Raw genomic sequence first — 18243 nt, forward strand, 5'->3', positions numbered from 1 at the left:
CCTGAAATGCATGTTTTTGGAATGTGGGAGGAAACCGGAGTGCCCGGAGGAAACCCACGCAAGCACGGGGAGAAGATACAAACTCCGCACAGGAAGTCTGGAGCTGGATTTGAACCCACGCAGAAGGTTCCCATGACTTGAACTGTGCCGCACAATTGTTTCACAAAATTTACAAATGAGTACTTACTCTATACTATATAGTTACTTCAATCGTTTTATTCTGGGGGTACTGATTACCAAGATATTCTAAACCTAATTTCATTCTTCTCCAGATCACTTTTAGAAGAGTATGAGCACCTTAGGAAAACTGAGCACCCCCCTCAAGCACACACACACACACTAGAACACAGACAACAACTCCCCGCCTGATCCATTTCAAGTGGCAGTCAAGTCCACATTGATTTCTTTCTTTTTGATCTTTTTAAGTTTTCCATTCTGGGTTGTAATCCGTGTCGACGGCAGGCAGGGATCAACTGCAAAAGCACGACAACAAACGTTTTCGGCTTAATAATTCATAACTTAACAACCGATCACGACCGTTTTGGAGTTTGGACGCCAAAAACAGCGGCATGGCGTGATTACAAATGATTATTTTCACAGTCGGACGAATGATCGGATAAACGGGCAACATTTCATCTTAATGAATTCTAAAACGGAAAATTAGTTTTGAAAATATAATCGTTGGATATGCTGATTGCTGTTTTTCACAATAAAAAGCTCATCGCTGGGTATACTTTTAACGAGACACCCAAAGCGGCATGTTTATGCAAGGATTAGTACTGCAGGCAGTAGACTCAAACGCGGAACATTTCACATAATGCTTTATTAAGGGATCGGGGAAGTCAGGGCTAGAGGAAAAAGACAGCAATCTGGTGCTCGCTAGGCTGGAGGAGCGGGGAGCCCTCGCGAACGGAGCGTGGTCAGAGATCAGAGCAAGTCGGGTAGCCAGGACGAGTGGGAAGTCATGGATCGGGGATGGATAGAGGAAACAGAATCAGGATACAGGTAGCCAGGACAGGAGAACGGAGCTTGGATCCAGGATCGATGCAGGTAACAGAATCAGGATACGGGTAGCTGGGACAGGAGAACGGAGCTTGGATCGGGGATCTATACAGGAAACAGAATCACGATACGGGTAGCCGGGACAGGAGAGCGAAGCTTGGATCGGGGATTGATACAGGAAACACAATCAGGATACGGGTAGCCGGGAGAGGAGAATGGAGCTAGGATCGGGGATCAATACAGGAAACACAATCAGGATACGGGTAGCTGGGACAGGAGAATGGAGCTTGGTCTGGGGATCGATACAGGAAACACAATCAGGATACGGGCAATCGGGACAGGAAAACGGAGCTTTGATCGGGGATCGATACAGTAAACAGAATCAAGATACGGGTAGCCGGTACAGGAGAACGGAGCTTGGATCAGGGATCGATACAGGTAACTGGTCGGGATCAAACCAGGAGCAAGAGTCAAAAGTGCTTGCCTTGCATGCGCTGAGGTTCGCAGACGGACTGACCAGGAGTGAACGTGTATAATAGGAGGGGAACCAATCAGGAAACAAGCAGCAGCTGGGACTAAACGAGCGAGTGCAGGTGAGAGTAATGGGCAAACCATGACATGATATTGTATATATATATATATATATATATATATATATATATATATATATATATATATATATATATATATATATATATATATATATATATATATATCTCACCCATGTTTTGCTTGTTTTTATGCGTTTGTGTGTTAGACTCTGCATGAGCGTTTGTGTTTATTTGTACGATTACCTTTGCGTGTTTTTTTAGGTTTAAATGTGTTTACCTTACACATTTGTGCATGTTTGCATATGTTTGACCGTTTGTGTTTGTTGGCGTATGTGTGTTTGTGTGGGTTTCGTGTGTTTGACCATAGATGTTTGTTAGTTTACATGTGTTTGTGTGCTCGACTTGGCATGTTTGTGTGTTTGATTGTATATTGTTTTTGTGTTTGTGTGCGTATTTTCGTCCATGTGTGACTGTGTCTGTTGTTCGTCTGTCCCAACATTCAAGTTAGCGTATGTTTTTTTTCGTGTGTTCATGTGTTTGACCCCATGTGTTGTTTGCGTGATAACTTGTGCTGTGATCATTCAAGTTAGTGTGTTTGTGTCTGTTAGTGTTTGTGTTTCACAGTATATTTTTTTATGTTTTGTCTTTTTACATGTGTGTGAGATCGTGTACTCGTGTGTTTTTGACTGCATGTTTTAGTGTCTATGCGTGTTTAACTGCGTGTGTTTGGGTACCAATTGTGTGTTATGTGTTTGTATGTCTAATGACCACACACGTTTGCGTGTGTTTGAATGTGTGTGTTGGCCTGTTTGTGTGTTTGACTGTACATGTTTTTGTGTGTTTTGTGTTTTTGACCATGCATGGTTCTGTGTTTACGTGCGCTTGTGTCTTTGGGTTTTAGTGTTTGACTGCGTGTGTCTGCGAGTGTTTGTCCGTTTCACTGTGCATGTTGGCCTGTGTGCGTGTCTGTTTGTGTGTTTGTGCGCACAAGACCCAAGAGGCGGGTCCGACAGAGCGCCGGGGCCGCGCCGCAGGATGAATAACCGACCCATCACATCCCCATCGAGTGAGTTAATTAATCTAAGTAGAGGCGAAGATCCCCGGCTCACTTTTCAGGCGTATGGATTTGCTGTCGGCCGGCGTTTGCCGCCTTTTTATGTCCATTCGATGCAAATCCGATGCCGGGGGTCCCGGGGCCCCATCATGACAGCTAATTTTGGCACTCGAGCTGGATTTTTTTATTTTTTTTTATTGGGTCTGGGAGTGACGGATGGCAAGATGAGATCGCACCTGAAGGCGTCCACTTTGGGCCTAAGGCAGTGTTAAAAAGCCACTGGCTCGCTACAGTTTTGCTACGGTGGTTTTCGAGGGCTATTGATGTTGAAGGCATTGTCATTTTATTTGATTTTTTTTTAAAGTCGGAGAAATGTTTTTATTTACATGACGGCGACAATTTTATACTTGAATTTTTTTAACTTATTTTTCACTCTAAGTACTTTAACCATTTGTTTGCCATGGTTATGGTGACCAGACCCCAACACTGTGTGAAATTCCATAAATAGCCTTCACCCCATTCTAAACATGTGCTTCGCTGGCTCCTGCCCACAGCAAAAGTCGACAGGGGATAACGGATCATGGACGCACAAGTGGGCTTCAGTTTGGGCGGAAATAACAGAAAGAAGAGCGACCACTCGTCACAAATTTTCTCTCTCAGCGCCTGCTCACAGCAAAAGCTGATTGGGGATAATGGATCAGTACCACAACGCGAACGTCATAAAATATCCAATTGACCAGACAAAAATGTGTCTTGTCATGAATCCAAAACGTATGACATTTGTCTTTTTTAATTGTATTGCAGAAAATAAAAATGAAAAAACAATCACAATATTCTAAATTTTTGAGACAGTCCTGTATCTTAGATGTCACAATTGAATCTATCCATATATAGTGCAGGTCTTCAGTTGTATATATTGGATATCACAGTGGTATCCATCCATATATGTTGCATGTCAGTTTCATCCATTAATATAAATTGGATGTCACCGTTGCATCTATCCATATATAGTGAACGTCACTCTTGAATCCATCCATTTTTTGTGGATTTTACACTTCCATCCGTATTTAGTGTAAGTCCATGCTTTCGGATAGCCACGAACGAGCACAGCTAAATAAATACTACGAAGCGATGTAGCATGGTTATTTTGTGGATAGACATAAATAAAATCACCCTTTTAACTAAGGTGAAAAGTTAATTACTAAAATCAGTGCCCAGGAAACTGAAGGCAGTTCTCCGATTGTTTGAATGTACTGGCGTTCTTGAAGTTAAAAATACCGAAATGTAATTAAAAGGAAAACAAATAAGTGATGCACCAAATACGCTACAGTCAAATCGTAATATGGCGACGGAATACTACATTTAATACTTTGTTCAGTCTGATTATCTCAATTATTATGAGTGTGCAATTTGGCGCCCTCTTCTGGATAAAAGCTAGTAAAACTTCTAAAACTTGTGTCCGCCTCCGGCACGCCTGCTTTTGTTTTCAAGAAAGACCTTCTTGGACTCTTTAAAAGCATGCAAAACCAGCTTTCTTCTTTGAGTCTGAATGAGGAGGGGGTTTTAAGGAGGCTGGGGGGTGACACGAACAGGACAGACAGGAAGACAGGAGGAAGAAGGTGGGAAACGATGAGGAAGAAAGCAAGAAAGAGCTCCAGTGCCGAGTCTTAATCTGAGCTGTTCTGATCAATAGCCCATTTCCCATTGTTGCCAGAGCTCTTCGATCGCTACAGCGCCGAATTAACACACCCACTTTAATCTAGGGGGAGAGGAAAGGGAGGAGGGCGGGCTTTAGGGGAGCAGCTGTGGAGGCATTCTCCAATGAAATCAAATCTAATTGTTAGCATTGTAGCCACCAAACAGGACTTTATAGGCTTTCTTTGCTTTTACCTGAAAATTCTGATTTTAAAAATTGCTCCAAAACGTCAGAACCCAATCCTTGCTGTTTTGCGGAAATTGGAAGTTTCCCTCCTCAAACACTGCTGATTTCAATCAACGAAAAGGTTATCGTATTTTGATGTAGCCTGCAAACAATACTGTATTTGCTTAGTTTGGTTTTATAAGAACGATCGGAGTTAAAATAATTATTCAAGAGTGTCAGAAAGAGGTCCTTAAAGACCACAGTCTTTTTTTGTTCCCCTCCTGAAACACAGCTGAAACCTATCCCGTTTTGACATAGCCCCCAAACGAGACTTTATGTGCTTTGTTTGATTTTATCAGAAAATTTGGAGTTAAAACAACTAAGGGGTCAGAATCAGGTCCTCTAGGGCCGCAGTCTTGCGCGATTTTTCAAGGTTACTCTACTCAAACATAGCCGAATCCTATTCTGTTTCGAAATAGCCATGAACAGGACAATATTCAGTTTTGTGAAGGCCCGAAGAGTGCCAGAATCAGGTCCTTGAAGGTCGCACTCTTGCAAGGTTCCCCTCCTCAAACACAGCTCTATCCTGTTTTGACATGGCCCCCAAACCAGACTTTGTCTGCTTTGTTTCATTTTATCCAAAAATTCAGAGTTAAAACAATTATTCAAGGGGTCAGAATCAGGTCCTCTCAGGCCACAGTCAAGGTTTTTCAAGGTTCCTCTCCTCAAACACAGCTGAATCCTATCCTGCTTCGATATAGCCATACCAGGACAATATTCAGGGGTGTCAAAATCAGTTCTGTGATGGCCCCAAGAGTGCCAGAATCAGGTCCTTGAAGGTTGCACTCTTGCAAGATTTATAGAGGTTCCTCTCCGCAAACACAGCTAAATCACATCCTGTTATGAGAGAGCCCCCAAACAAGACTTTATTGGGTTTGTTTGCTCTTATCGGAAAATACAGATACTAAAAAAATTATCGGGTGTCAAAGTCGGGTCGTTGAGGGCCACAGTCTTGCGAGGTTTGTCCAGGTTCCACACCTCAAACAAAGCTGAATCCTATCCATGAAAAGGACTGAGTTAAACTGGTGAGTTAACTTGTGCTAAACAATCTTATATCTATCATGATATGGAAAAGAAGAGCTTTCCCCTCTTCAAACACAGCTAAATTTCATCAAGAGAATTTAATGCTTGAAAGTTTGAGGTCCCCTCCCGAAACCTAACTGAGCCCCCCCACACACGAACCCCAAAACACAGTTGAATCTAATTGAAGAGACAGGTATCCTGTTTTGGCAGAAAATGCTTATAAATCGGGTGTGTACGAGAAGAGAATACGATAAAACAGGAAGGAATGTGACGCTGCAAAACCAGAAACAAAATAGGCATTCTGTTTTGGCAGAGCTCGCTAATACATCATAAATCAGGTATGTAAAAAAAGGTAATCCGAAAAAACACAAAGGACTAAGTACATCTGCGATTTAAAAGTTTACTTTGCAACTTCTGTGATACATTAAGATTTCAATCCTGATATAAATAGCAGGCTGTTCTTCAAATATTTGGAGGTTTCCCCTCCTCAAATACAGTTGAATCTTATCGCCAGAATCCAATGCTAAACAGTTAAAAGTGTTTGGCTTTAACACAGATGATTGTCATCGACAGAATCGGATACTTGAAAGTTTGCGCCCCCCCCCTCTCAAACACAGTTGAATCTCATCGACAAGATGGCATAGCTTGCTCATAGATCATGTGTGTAAAAGGAGGGAATCCAATAAAACACAAAGGACTGAGTTAAAAATCTCAATTAAAAAGTTGACTTTCCAAGTTGTGCAATATGATAATATTATACACAGCTTGAGGCGTTGCCAGCAGAATGTTTGCTTATTTTACTAAGACGATTCAAAAAAAAGGGAGGGGGTCCCTCTTCCGCCACCCCCGGCCACGTTTTCTGCCCTCACCCTTTTGAAGTCGCTTCATAAAAGAGCAATTTTCTCGTTAACGTTCGCCTTTAATTGCGGGTAATTAAGCGTGCTCCGGCGCTGTTTGGTGAATGGGGGGGAAAAGACGGAATTAGCCGTAGTTCAGCTGTGAAATATGAGGTTAAGTGGGAGAGCTGGGATGGAAATAAGAAGTTGCAGGGGTGAGCAGGGTGGGGGTAGGCCCAAATGATGTAAAAGTGAAAATATAAATGACTATAACCGATTTTCCTGATTACAAATTGATTTTTTATTTAAAGGTGGGCTATTCCGGACCAACTTACATATAAATTTTAAAATTTAAAAATGAAATAAAAAATATATTCCTGTGTGTAGTGCTCCATCAAGCGTGCCGAAAACTAGCACGTTCATGATCTATGGTTATAAAAAACAAAGAGCTAATCTAAATCTAAATCTAATATGCCATAAACTTGCATGTAATCCACAAAAAACAATACTGTAGAAGGCTTCTATACTGGTAAAATGTAAAAATGATAGCAATTCAATTTTATTTTTAAATCATCTAATGTGTCGTACTTTTTGGTCAAAAGTATGTTTTTTTTTTTCTTTTTAAAGCATTATATACTGCAGAAAACCTGGTGTTTTCTTTTTAACAAAACTTTAGGTTTTCTTCTACACAATGCATTAAAGAAAAAAAGAAGAAAAAAAAATCTATGTCATCGTGTCTCATGCTGCATCATGAGTGCCAAAAATTAGCGCTGACATTATTTACGCTAAAAAATCAACAATTGTGTTCTTTTTCTACGCCAAAAACTATCCTCAGCATTTTTTGCAAAGAAAACTTTCATTTTTTTCTGTTTCGGCCTGAAAATAAGCAAAGTTTTGGTAGATAATTTAAATCTTTTGGATACATAAGCTGCAAAAAAAAAAAACTGTGATCTATACTCCAGTGCGACAGATGTTTTTTTCCAAACGCATTGTGGAAAAAATGACACATTTTTGTGAATCATTTAAACACAGAGGTACTTGGGTTGTGATGTGGCTGCAGTTGGTGGAATGGAGTGCGAGGTATTGCAGAGTGAATCAAGGAAGAGAGATGAGCAACAAGAGTATGAGTATGGATGTTAAGAGGGGACTGTATGAGAGTGTGATTTTGCCGACTGAGTTGTATGGTGCAGAGACACGGAGCCTGAACGCAGATTTAAGAAGGGAATTGGGGCGTCGTTTGAGGTGTCCTTAAAAAATTAAAAGTCAAATATTGTGTCAATTAATTTTGTGTTAAGAATGCCCCATTGAGTTTGAAAAGCCCTTAAGCTCTAATTTCCATTGCACCTATCTGCTTTTATCTTACTTTTACTTACTTTTAAAGAAGCTGTTTGGGCTGTGGAATACATTAAGTAGGAGGAAAAGTGGGAGTGGGGGCGGTTGGAGAATGACTTTATGCCCGTCACCGCAGATTTTTGTTAGTGTATCATGAAAACGATAAGAGTAAGAAAAGGCCTGCTTCATATAGAGTCCAAACGCCAACCGTAACCCCTAAAAAGATTGAAAAGAAGAGTTTATTCGAGCATGTCTTGCACGCACAACATAAGGACTTTGGCAAAGGCTGCGATGATGACAAAAGCCAGAAGATGGCGTCAGTGAGTAAAAATCTTTATAATTCCATACAGCACCTTTAAATACTCAAGCTGCAAAATTAAACGCAACTGATCGACCTGACGGATGTCTTTTTTCACCTTATCATGCACAAAAATTAGCAAGGTTTTTGTCAATGATTTAAATACTGTTAAATAATTTAAATAGGAGGGCAGCACGGCGGCGCAGTGATTAGCGCGGCACAGTACTGAGGTCAAGAGATCAAACCTCCTGTCTGGAGTTTGCATGCTCTCCCCGTGCTTGCGTGGGTTTCCTCCGGGCACTCCGGTTTCCGCAAATTGTCTGTCCATATGTGCCCTGCAACTGGCTGGCAACCAGTTCAGGGTGTCCCCTGCCCACTGCCCGAAGATAGCTGGGATGGAATCCAGCACCCCCGCGACCCTGCTGAGGATAAGCGGTGCATAACGGATGGATGGATGAATTCAAATAGGAAAACCGCAATAAGATGCGCCACACTTCAGTGTGACAATTGCATGTCTTTTTCTATCTTGCACAAAAAAGTTTTTTTTTGTCAATCATTTAAATACATTTACATCATTTAAATGAGCAAGCTGCAAAAAATGTGACTTGTACTCCAGTATAATCGATGTATGTCTTTTCCCATCCTATTATGCAAGAAATTTTAACGTTTTTGCCAATAATTTAAATATGTTTAATTAATTCAATTACATCCATCCATCCATTATCAGCGTTGCTTATCCTCAGTAGGGTGGCGGGGGTGCTGGAGCCCATCCGAGCTATCTTCAGGTAGTGGGCAGAGGACACCCTGAACTGGTTGCCAGCCAGTCGCAGGGCACACAGAGACAGAAGACACACTCGCTCAGTCACAATTAGGGACAATTTGGACCAGCCAATTAACCTGACATGCATGTTTTGGGAATGTGGTAGGAAACCGGAGTGCCCGGAGGAAACCCACACAAGCACAGGAAGAACATGCAAACCCAGCACAAGAATGCTGGTAGCTGAATTTGAACCCATGACCTCAGAACTGTGCCACGCACGCGCTAACCACTGCGCTGCCATGCCGCCTTCAATAATTTGAATATGTTTAATTAATTTAAATGTATCCATTCATTTATTATCGGCATTGCTTATCCTCAGTATGGTCGCGGGGGTGCTGGAGCCCATCCCAATTATATTCGGGCAGTGGGCAGGGGACACCCTGAACTGGTTGCCAGCCAGTCGCATGGCACACAGAGACTGACAACTGACTCGCTCATTCACACCTAGGGACAATTTAGACCGGCCAAGTCACCTGACATGTATGTTTTTGGAATGAGGCAGGAAACCCGAGTGCCCGGAGGAAACACATTCAGGCACGGGGAGAACATGCAAACTTCACACGGGGAGGCTGCGATATTTGGACTTGAATCCTGAACCACTGCACCGTGGTGCTGCATGATAACCACCCTGCCGCCGAGCCGCCAATTTAAATATATAAGCTGCAAAAAAATTTTGACTTGTACTCCAGGACAACTAATGTATGAAATTTTCGGGCCTCGTTTAAATTGTAGTCCGCGGTGCTGGAATGTAGAAAATAAATAATATTCAATATCTGTGTATTAAGGGCAGCACGGCGGCGCAGTGGTTAGCGCTTGTGCGGCACAGTTCATGTCATGGGAACCTGTCGTGGGTTCAAATCCAGCTCCAGACTTTCTGTGCGGAGTTTGTATGTTCTCCCCGTGCGTGGGCTTCCTCCGGGCACTCCGGTTTCCTCCCACGTTCCAAAAACATGCATTTCAGGTGAATTGGCCGGTCCAAATTGTCCCTAGGTGTGAATGGGCAAATGAGTTGTCTGTCCCTGTGTGCCCTGCGATTGGCTGGCAACCAGTTCAGGGTGTCCCCTGCCCACTGCCCGGAGATGGCTGGGATGGGCTCCAGCCCCCCCGCGACCCTACTGAGGATAAGCGGTACGGCTGATGAGATGAGATCTGTGTATTATTTGTTATTGCAACATCCATTGCAGCCTGGTCATCCTGGAAGGGGGAATATCTCAAGGTTTCGTCATTTTCCTCATGTTAAGGTTTTTGAGTTTTTCCTTGCCCTCATGTAGGTTTTAGATCAGGGAATGGTGTAATAATAGTCTGTGGTTTGCAATAATCTGTGGTCTGTGCAGCCCTTTGAGACTCTTTGTGATTAAGTGCTATACAAATAAACATGGCTTGACTTGACTTTACTATTCACAAATATGCAAAAATAATTTCTGAAAAGGATACACAGCAAAACAATGACCGACAGGTGGTGACAAAGCTGAAAGCTAGGTGTCTTTCAACTTGAGACGGTAAATATTTTAGACACAATTAAAATGAATAAAAACAAAATTATCAACTTGGAAAAATTCTCAAAAATTTCTAAAACCATTAAGAATAATTGAATTCCATTAAGATTTTTTTAATAATATATTTCATATTTTTCGTTAAAATTCTGTATTTATTTTTTGTTTTTGCATGGACTCAATTTGAAATGAGAAGGATCAAAACTCAATTTTTTCTAATATTGGCTAACCACCTAAAATTCTCACGTGGTCGGCGATTGTCCAGGCCGATTAACTAAAGTGTGACCCTCAATTAAATAACAGCTAGCCGCTAACCTCTAATGTCAGCGGCCATAAAACTTGATGCTGTAATAAAGAACGCTCACAAGTATCAACTGGACTGAGTTGTGCTTGGAAGGTCCGATTCATCCCCTGATGCCCTCACCTTGATTGGCAATAATAAACTTGTTAGAATCGCTATAAATATCGAACTGCACACGTAGTGATCGTCTTTCGAGGTTACAAAAAGGTAAATAAATAAACAAATCACTTAACATCGAATAGCTCACTAAATAAATATCTGGCGCCCCGCCCCCCCCAAAAAAATATTGTGAAAAATGTGAGAATAAAAACAAAATAATGAAAAGCAAAATAAAGTATAAAACAATATGATAAAAATAGACGTTACCTCAAATTTCAAAATAAACTACTTTAAAAACAAAATTTTTCAAATGAGTCAAGCAACTCGATGAATATAAAACATTCAACTAGGAAGTATTTGAAAGAAACCGTAAAAAGCGAATACAAAAAATATTGAATTCAGAACCAAAAATAAAATAAACATTGAATAAGAATTGTAGAACCTCTCAATTACTTTGCTAGCATGACCCAAAATATCAAATATCGACTCCGATAACCGGCTTTTCCGATAATCTGACCGACCGATGATCGGCTTATAAATAGTAAGCAAGGTGAAAAATAAAGAATTATGGAAATCAGATAGCTAGTAAAGCTAAACTGAAAATGACAAAAAAATTGTTATCCAGTGATGATATACGGCTGCAGAAACGATATAGGAAAGTAGAACTTTTCAAATATCGACCCCGATCATCAGACCGGATGATAATCAGACCAAACAACATTCAGCCTAGCTAGTAGAAGCAAAACAAATTCAAAACGTTTTCTTCAAATGATAGCGACAGTACACAGCTACAGAAATAAAAAAAGGAAAGTAGTGCCTTTCAAATATTGACAGCAATAATCTGACCAAACGATAATCAGACTGGATGATAATCAGATGGACCTGTCATCAACCTATTACCAGTAAAGGCAAAAATGATAATAATGACCCCCCAAAAAAGACTAATTTCACCTGACAGTGACGATATCCAGCTACAGAAATAAAATAAGGAAGTAGTATCTCTTATATATCAAAAACATAATCGGACAGGACAATTATATGGGTGGACAACAATCGGACAAACTGATCATTGGCCTATCGCTAGTGAAGACAAAAAGAAATTTAAATTAGACAAAATAATTGATAGTTTTTTTTCCGCATAAAAACGACGATATACAGCTACAGAAATAAAATAGGAAAGTAGCATCTTTTACATTAGCAAAACCGATAATCATACAGGACAATAATTTGTGATCGGCCTATTGACAAAAAAGTTTTTTTTACATGAAAGCAACGAGATAAAGCTACAGAAATGAAATGGTAAGTAGTACCTTTTGAATATCGATCCCGATAACCAGAGTGATATTTGGACCGAATGATCATCGGCCGAAACAATCATCGGCCTATCAGAAGTGAAGGCAAAAATGATTGAAAATGACCTTCCAAAAATGTGTTTGTTTTTTCACATGACAGCGACGATACACAGGTACATAAATAAAACAGGAAAGTAGTACTTTTCGATAATCAAACCCAATAATCGGATCGGATGATCATCGGCCTCTTACTAGTGAAAGCAAAACAAATTTAAAAAGGTCAATTTTTTTTTCCATAAAAGCGACGATACACAGCTACAGAAATGAAATAGGAATTAGAAACTTTTAAATATCGATCCATATAACCGAGGTGATAATCCGACTAAACGATCATCGGATAAACCAATAATTGGCCTATCAGTAGTAAAGGCAAAAATGATTAAAAATGACCAAAAACAAATGTGTTTGTTTCTTTCACATGACTGCGACGATACACAGCTAGAGAAATAAAATAGGAATTAAAACCTTTTGAATATCGATCCTGATAACTAGAGTGATATCTGGACCAAACAATCATAGGACGACACAATCATCAGCCTATCAGTAGTAAAGGCAAAAATGATTAAAAATGACCCAAAACAAATCTGTTTGTTTCTTTCACATGACAGCGACGATACACAGTTACAGAAATAAAATAGGAATTAGAAAATTTTAAATATCGATCCAGATAACAACGGCGATAATCGGGCCAAACGATCATCGGACAAAACATCATCAGCATATCAGTAGTAAAAGGCAAAAATGCCCCCCGAAAAATGTGTTTGTTTTTTTCACATAATAGCTACAATACACAGCAACAGAAATAAAACAGGAAAGTGGTACCTTTAGATAATCATACCCAATAATCGGATCGGATGATAATCGGACGGACTGATCATCGGCCTATCGCTAGTGAAGGCAGAACAGATGTGAAAACGACATTTTTTTTTTCTCATGACAGTGACGATACACAGCTACAGAAATAAAACAGGAAAGTAGCACGTTTCAAATATCGATCCCAATAATCGGACCGGCCGATAATCGGCCTATCGCTATAGTAACGGTTTGAAAACTCACCCACTTGGCTGTTTTTTTCCCACGGAGTTATCAGGAATCCCACAATAGTGAATAAGCACAATAAGTGCAGGGTGAAGAAAAACTTTTATTGTTATTATTATTACTTTTTACGCCTGCAAAAAAAGTTGACTGGAGTGTCCGACACCGGCGAACAAAATGCTTTGGATTACATAAGCAAAGCCTTTAAGAAGCATGGTGGTGCAGGAGGGAGAGAGGGGGGGGGGGATTGATGGTGGGGTTGGGTCTATGTGAGGGAGGCGGGGGGCCTTGTGTTGCGAGCGTCGGATCGATGGGGTTATAATTTTGTCCGAAGTGGGGAGAAAATAAAGTTCACGGAGGAATGAAATTTGAAAACAGATGGCAAATCTCGTCCTGGTCGTCGGCCCCCCACCCCTCCCCCCGCCTTACATGCACCCCACCAAGCCCCCTTTTCCCCTTCTCTCCACCTAAATAAGATTCGATCCCCGGGAATGGAGTGTAGACAATATTCCAAGAGACGTTTGATGAAAGTGACAGATTTTTCATTTCGGACATGTTAGGGGGGGTGGGGGTCGGCGGGGGGGAGGAAAAGGTGGGGGTGGCGGGGGGGGTGTTTGTCGGTGTTGGGGGACCTCATCTGATTTGTGCACGAGACGCAAACTTGAAAGCGTTGGACACAAGCGTTTCCCTTCTCGGGTAAAGACCCCCCTCCTCACCGATTTTCGTGACCCCCCCTTATCTCCCGCCTGGCCGCCCCTACCCCCTGCAAAAGGGTGAGGAAACAAGAATAGCAAATAAATGAGAAAATTTGGTACAGCGCCCCGCTTCCGTGCGTTCCGCGCTAGCAATAACAATTAAATATCGACCGCTTTTCCCTGGGTCGGAGAGAACCTGAGATACCCGGAGACTGCCAAGTACTGAAGCCACGCCCCCCCCTGCTACCCCCATGTCAACTTCCCCCACTTACAACCCCGTATACACCTCCTTTACTTTTAATCCGAATCTGTCGGACCAATCAGCTCTTATTTGATGCATCTAATTCCTTTAGAGGTACTTGTTGGTCTTTACCCCTTTTGCTACTCGGAACACACCTAAAACCGTATTTCTAGCCACGCCCACCTAGGCCATCACACTCATCGGAACAGAAAACACAGTCAGGTTTTGGAACTCCTGCGACTATTCCTAGAGAAGTATTTGTTGGCCCCTCCCACTTTGCTATGACATCCAACATATTTGTTCTAGCCCCGCCCACAAAGCCACGCCTTCTTCATTCTATTAGATAGCATGGTGAGTCTCTCAACTTGCTGCCAGAATTTCTGTGACTATTCCCATACCTGTCAACCTGTACGTTTTTACCGTGCAAAGTACATTTATTATGCATTTTAAGACGTGTACGACGTACAAGAAAATCCGTACGGAAAAAACGCAAGATTGATGATGATGGGTACCATCCGGTATACACCGACTATCACCAAAACGGCAAATCAATCATGTCAAACGAGTACGCCGCGGTAACCTCTATCTCGGTATCGTTTTTTTCCCGTTGCAAACGAAGTGAGCGGTTTGATGCTACTGTGCGCACGCGTCTGCCGCTGTAGTGCCCAATTTCGACTCCCCTGCAAAATCCTCCCCCCTTGCGTGAACGCGCATTCTGCTGCGCTTACAACAATAGCGACCGTATTCTATGTAATAAGCTTATTGAAACAATAATGCTATTGTCGGAAGCGCAGCAGAATGCGCGTTCACGCGAGGGGGGGGGATTTTGCAGGGGAGTCGAAATTAGGCACTACACCGAAGACTCCTCAACAGCTGCAGAAGTGATGTTTTGCCATTTCATCGCAGAGCACAACATACCTCCAACAGTTGGCTTATGAAAAACATGTTTCCCAGACACAAGGCTGCAAAGGTTTGTATATTCTGTCCCTGTTAAATAGATTGATGTTGTGGTTTTGTTTACAAAATAGAAATGCCAACTCATTTTTTCCTCCCAAAAATATCTTTATTTACAAATTTAAATTTAATGTGTTATTAATGGATATTTTAGTTACGCGGATAACATTTTTTTTTTTTTTTTTTTAAAGAATATGTACAGAATGATATAACGAAACACATATAGAATATAACATGTTAAAGTACATGAAGAAACACGTTTGAAAAAAATATATGGTGTAAGATTTTTTGGTATTTTGTAAGGGAAAATACGGCAACTTGTAAGGGCATGGAGCCGTGGAGGTTGACAGGTATGTATTCCTCAAGAGCAGTGTTTCTTAAATGGCGGCCTCGGAACCAAAAGTGGTACGCGGCCCCGTTTTCAGGGCCTTTAACTCAGCAAAACAATGCTCAGAAGAAAAAATAAAGAGGGTCAATTACACTCCTTACCAGTAGATAGGAATAATGCCCTGCCATATCTCTTTTACCTGTAGAGTCAATTGGTGCGTTTAAGAGGGACCACACTTCATTTGGTTGTGATTTTTTCTGTTGCATTTCTTTTTTCTGCCCACAATAATGGGTCCCAAGAAAGTTTGTGATAAGGGGAATTAAAAGTGGAAAACAGGGACAACGATCAAGGTGAAGGAAAGTATTGCAAAATTTAAAAAAAATAATTTATTTTAGTATATGGCTATTTCAAAGCAATATTAGAGGGTCGCTCATATGTGATGCAGGCTTATATGTGATGCAAGCTTATATGCGGGTATATACGGTACTTAAAGTCGTCTTGGAATTGCTGGTCTCTTTTTTTCTCACAAAGATGATTATACTACCATTTCTGCTCTAAACTTCACAATGCTTTTTATTGGATATAATAATGCAATAATAAATTCTGGTGTTCACCAAAAGATCCTCAAGTCATGATTACCGATGTAATGCACCTGTGCCCGCTCCTTTGGCACCAACTGCTTCGGACTCTGATTGGCTCCCTGTCCCTATCCCACTCTTTTCCGTCACCAGTCTGTCTGCAAACCTTAGTTTACACTAGGAAAGCCTTTTTCGACCCTGACTCCCACCTGTTTTTCTGCTCCCGTCTGTTCCCTGGCTTCAAACCTGTTTTTGATCCCGACCACGTCTACTCTCCTCTCCTAGCTTACAACTTGTTTCCGACCCGACCACATTTTTGATCTCCTGTCCCGGCTACTGACCCGTTTTTCCGTTCCCGACACCGCCATCGCTTGCCACGGAAGTCCAACTTCTGCGTTCAGAGCGATCTTCTTCCCGCGCCCAGCGATCACCGGATCGTGGGAGCAACCGTTTCCTTTCTTCCAATAAAACTGAGAGAAACGTAACGCAAGTGGATCCTGTCTCCATTCGAGTCCAGACACCTCAAGGATAACGTCCGGCCATTATGGAGCACCACAACGAACCAAAAGACAACACCAAGTCCACCTAAAAATGAAGGTTCTGGAGTGGCCAAGTTAAAGTCCGGATTTAAATCTACCGTATTTTCCGCACTATAAGGCGCACATAAAATCTGATTTTCTTTAAAAACGCTGACTATGCGCCTTATAATCCGGTGCGCCTTATATATGGATCAATATTGAATTGCAAGGTCTCGCAACTAAGAGAAGCAGCCACCGACTCCATTTTTCGGGTAGAAGAAGAAGTGCGCTGTGCATACTGGGAAATATTAAAAAACGATTCTCTTTTATTTGTGCGTTTGTATAAAGACCCTGAAATGGCTCCTATTAAGAGACACGCTTACAACGCAGAGTTTAAACTCAAGGCGATCAGTCACGCAGTAGAACACGGAAATAGAGCAGCAACAAGTGGAGGAAGCATGAGGATAAGCTGCGCCAAGTAAGGAAGACTAAACAAAGTTTCCGTGGCAATAAAAGCGAGATGGCCACAGTTAGAGGACACACTTGAACAGTGGGTTTTTGAACAAAGAGCAACAACTAGAAGTGTCAGTACAATAACTATTCGAATGAAGGCAACAGCGCTGGCACGGGAACTTAACATTAAAGAATTCAGAGGTGGTCCTACTTGGTGTGTGTTTACGTTTTACATTTTACAGTTATTATGTTATTGCTTTTTTGTTATTGTTTTGCACTTGTTGTTTTTGCACATTACGAGTGTCACTATATTGCGATTGCACTAACGTTTAATTTACCATAATAGTATCAGACGGTTTTTTGCGTGTTGACTAAAGGGAGGAAAAGTAAAATGTTATGCCTTGCTGTTGTTCAAAGATGTTAAAGATGTGTCACGAAAATGCTTTACCTGAGAGTAAATAATAAAACAGCTGTTTATTCATTTTGGTAGTGAATGAAGATTGTGGAAAGCTTGTTTGTATTGTCTATTAATAAAGTTTGACTGACCTATCTGACTGTTTTGTTGACATTCCCTTTAGCGCGGCACCATCTGATGGTTGCATAACGTAACTACATCCTCTATTGTAGCCAAGTCAAGTTAAGTCACATTTATTCATACAGCCCTTAATCACAAAAATGTCTCAAAGGACTGCACAAGATTACAATTACAAAATTGCACAATTACCTGATCTTGAACCAGCATGCACTTATAGCGCCTTATAATGCGGTGCGCCTTATGTATGGAAAAAGTTTAAAAATATATCATTCATTGAAGGTGCGCCTTATAACACGGTGCGCCTTATAGTGCGGAAAATACAGTAATTGAAATGCTGTGGTGTGACCGTAAACAGGCAGTTAATGCTAGAAAATCTTCCAATATAGCAGATTAGAAACAATTTTTGCAAAGAAGAGTGGGCCTAAATTCCTCCACAGTGTTGACTCATTGCCAATTATTGTAAACGTCACAAAGGGTAATATAGGTTTTGAGTTTTTTTGTGCTTTAACAAATCAACATTTCAAAATTGCATTTTGTATTTCCTTGGGTTGTCTCTGTGTAAATATTATAATCGGTTTGAGGATCTGAAACCTTTGTGAGTGATGAATACGCAAAAAAATCTGGAAGGACGCATATACTTTTTCACAGCACTGTACACGTGACAAAAACATTCTCAAAGTCAAACTCATCCTACTGTACTGACTCAAATTCAGAAGCCCGTACAATCGCAAAAGCATTCATACATGCAGCTGATCTTAAGCTCGCCCATCCCTTGCACACATGACAAAGTGATGGGGAGGAGACCAAGTATCGTTACTACTACA

The 18243-nt window shown here is 41.2% G+C and overlaps 1 protein-coding gene across 1 annotated transcript in view; it reads right to left on the bottom strand.

Annotated features, from left to right (window-relative positions):
- erfl1 (Ets2 repressor factor like 1) overlaps nucleotides 1–13278 on the bottom strand; it is a 91981-nt gene extending 78703 nt beyond the window's left edge. Inside the window, exon 1 of the mRNA XM_088327992.1 lies at nucleotides 13139–13278. The gene's annotated coding sequence lies outside the window, so the exon portion shown is untranslated. The remainder of the gene's footprint in view (nucleotides 1–13138) is intronic.
- Between the last annotated feature and the right edge of the window lie 4965 nt (nucleotides 13279–18243).

Source organism: Urocampus carinirostris, chromosome 2 (genome assembly GCF_059441175.1).
Source record: "Urocampus carinirostris isolate Australia breed hairy pipefish chromosome 2, RoL_Ucar_1.0, whole genome shotgun sequence".
Lineage (NCBI taxonomy): Eukaryota > Metazoa > Chordata > Actinopteri > Syngnathiformes > Syngnathidae > Urocampus > Urocampus carinirostris.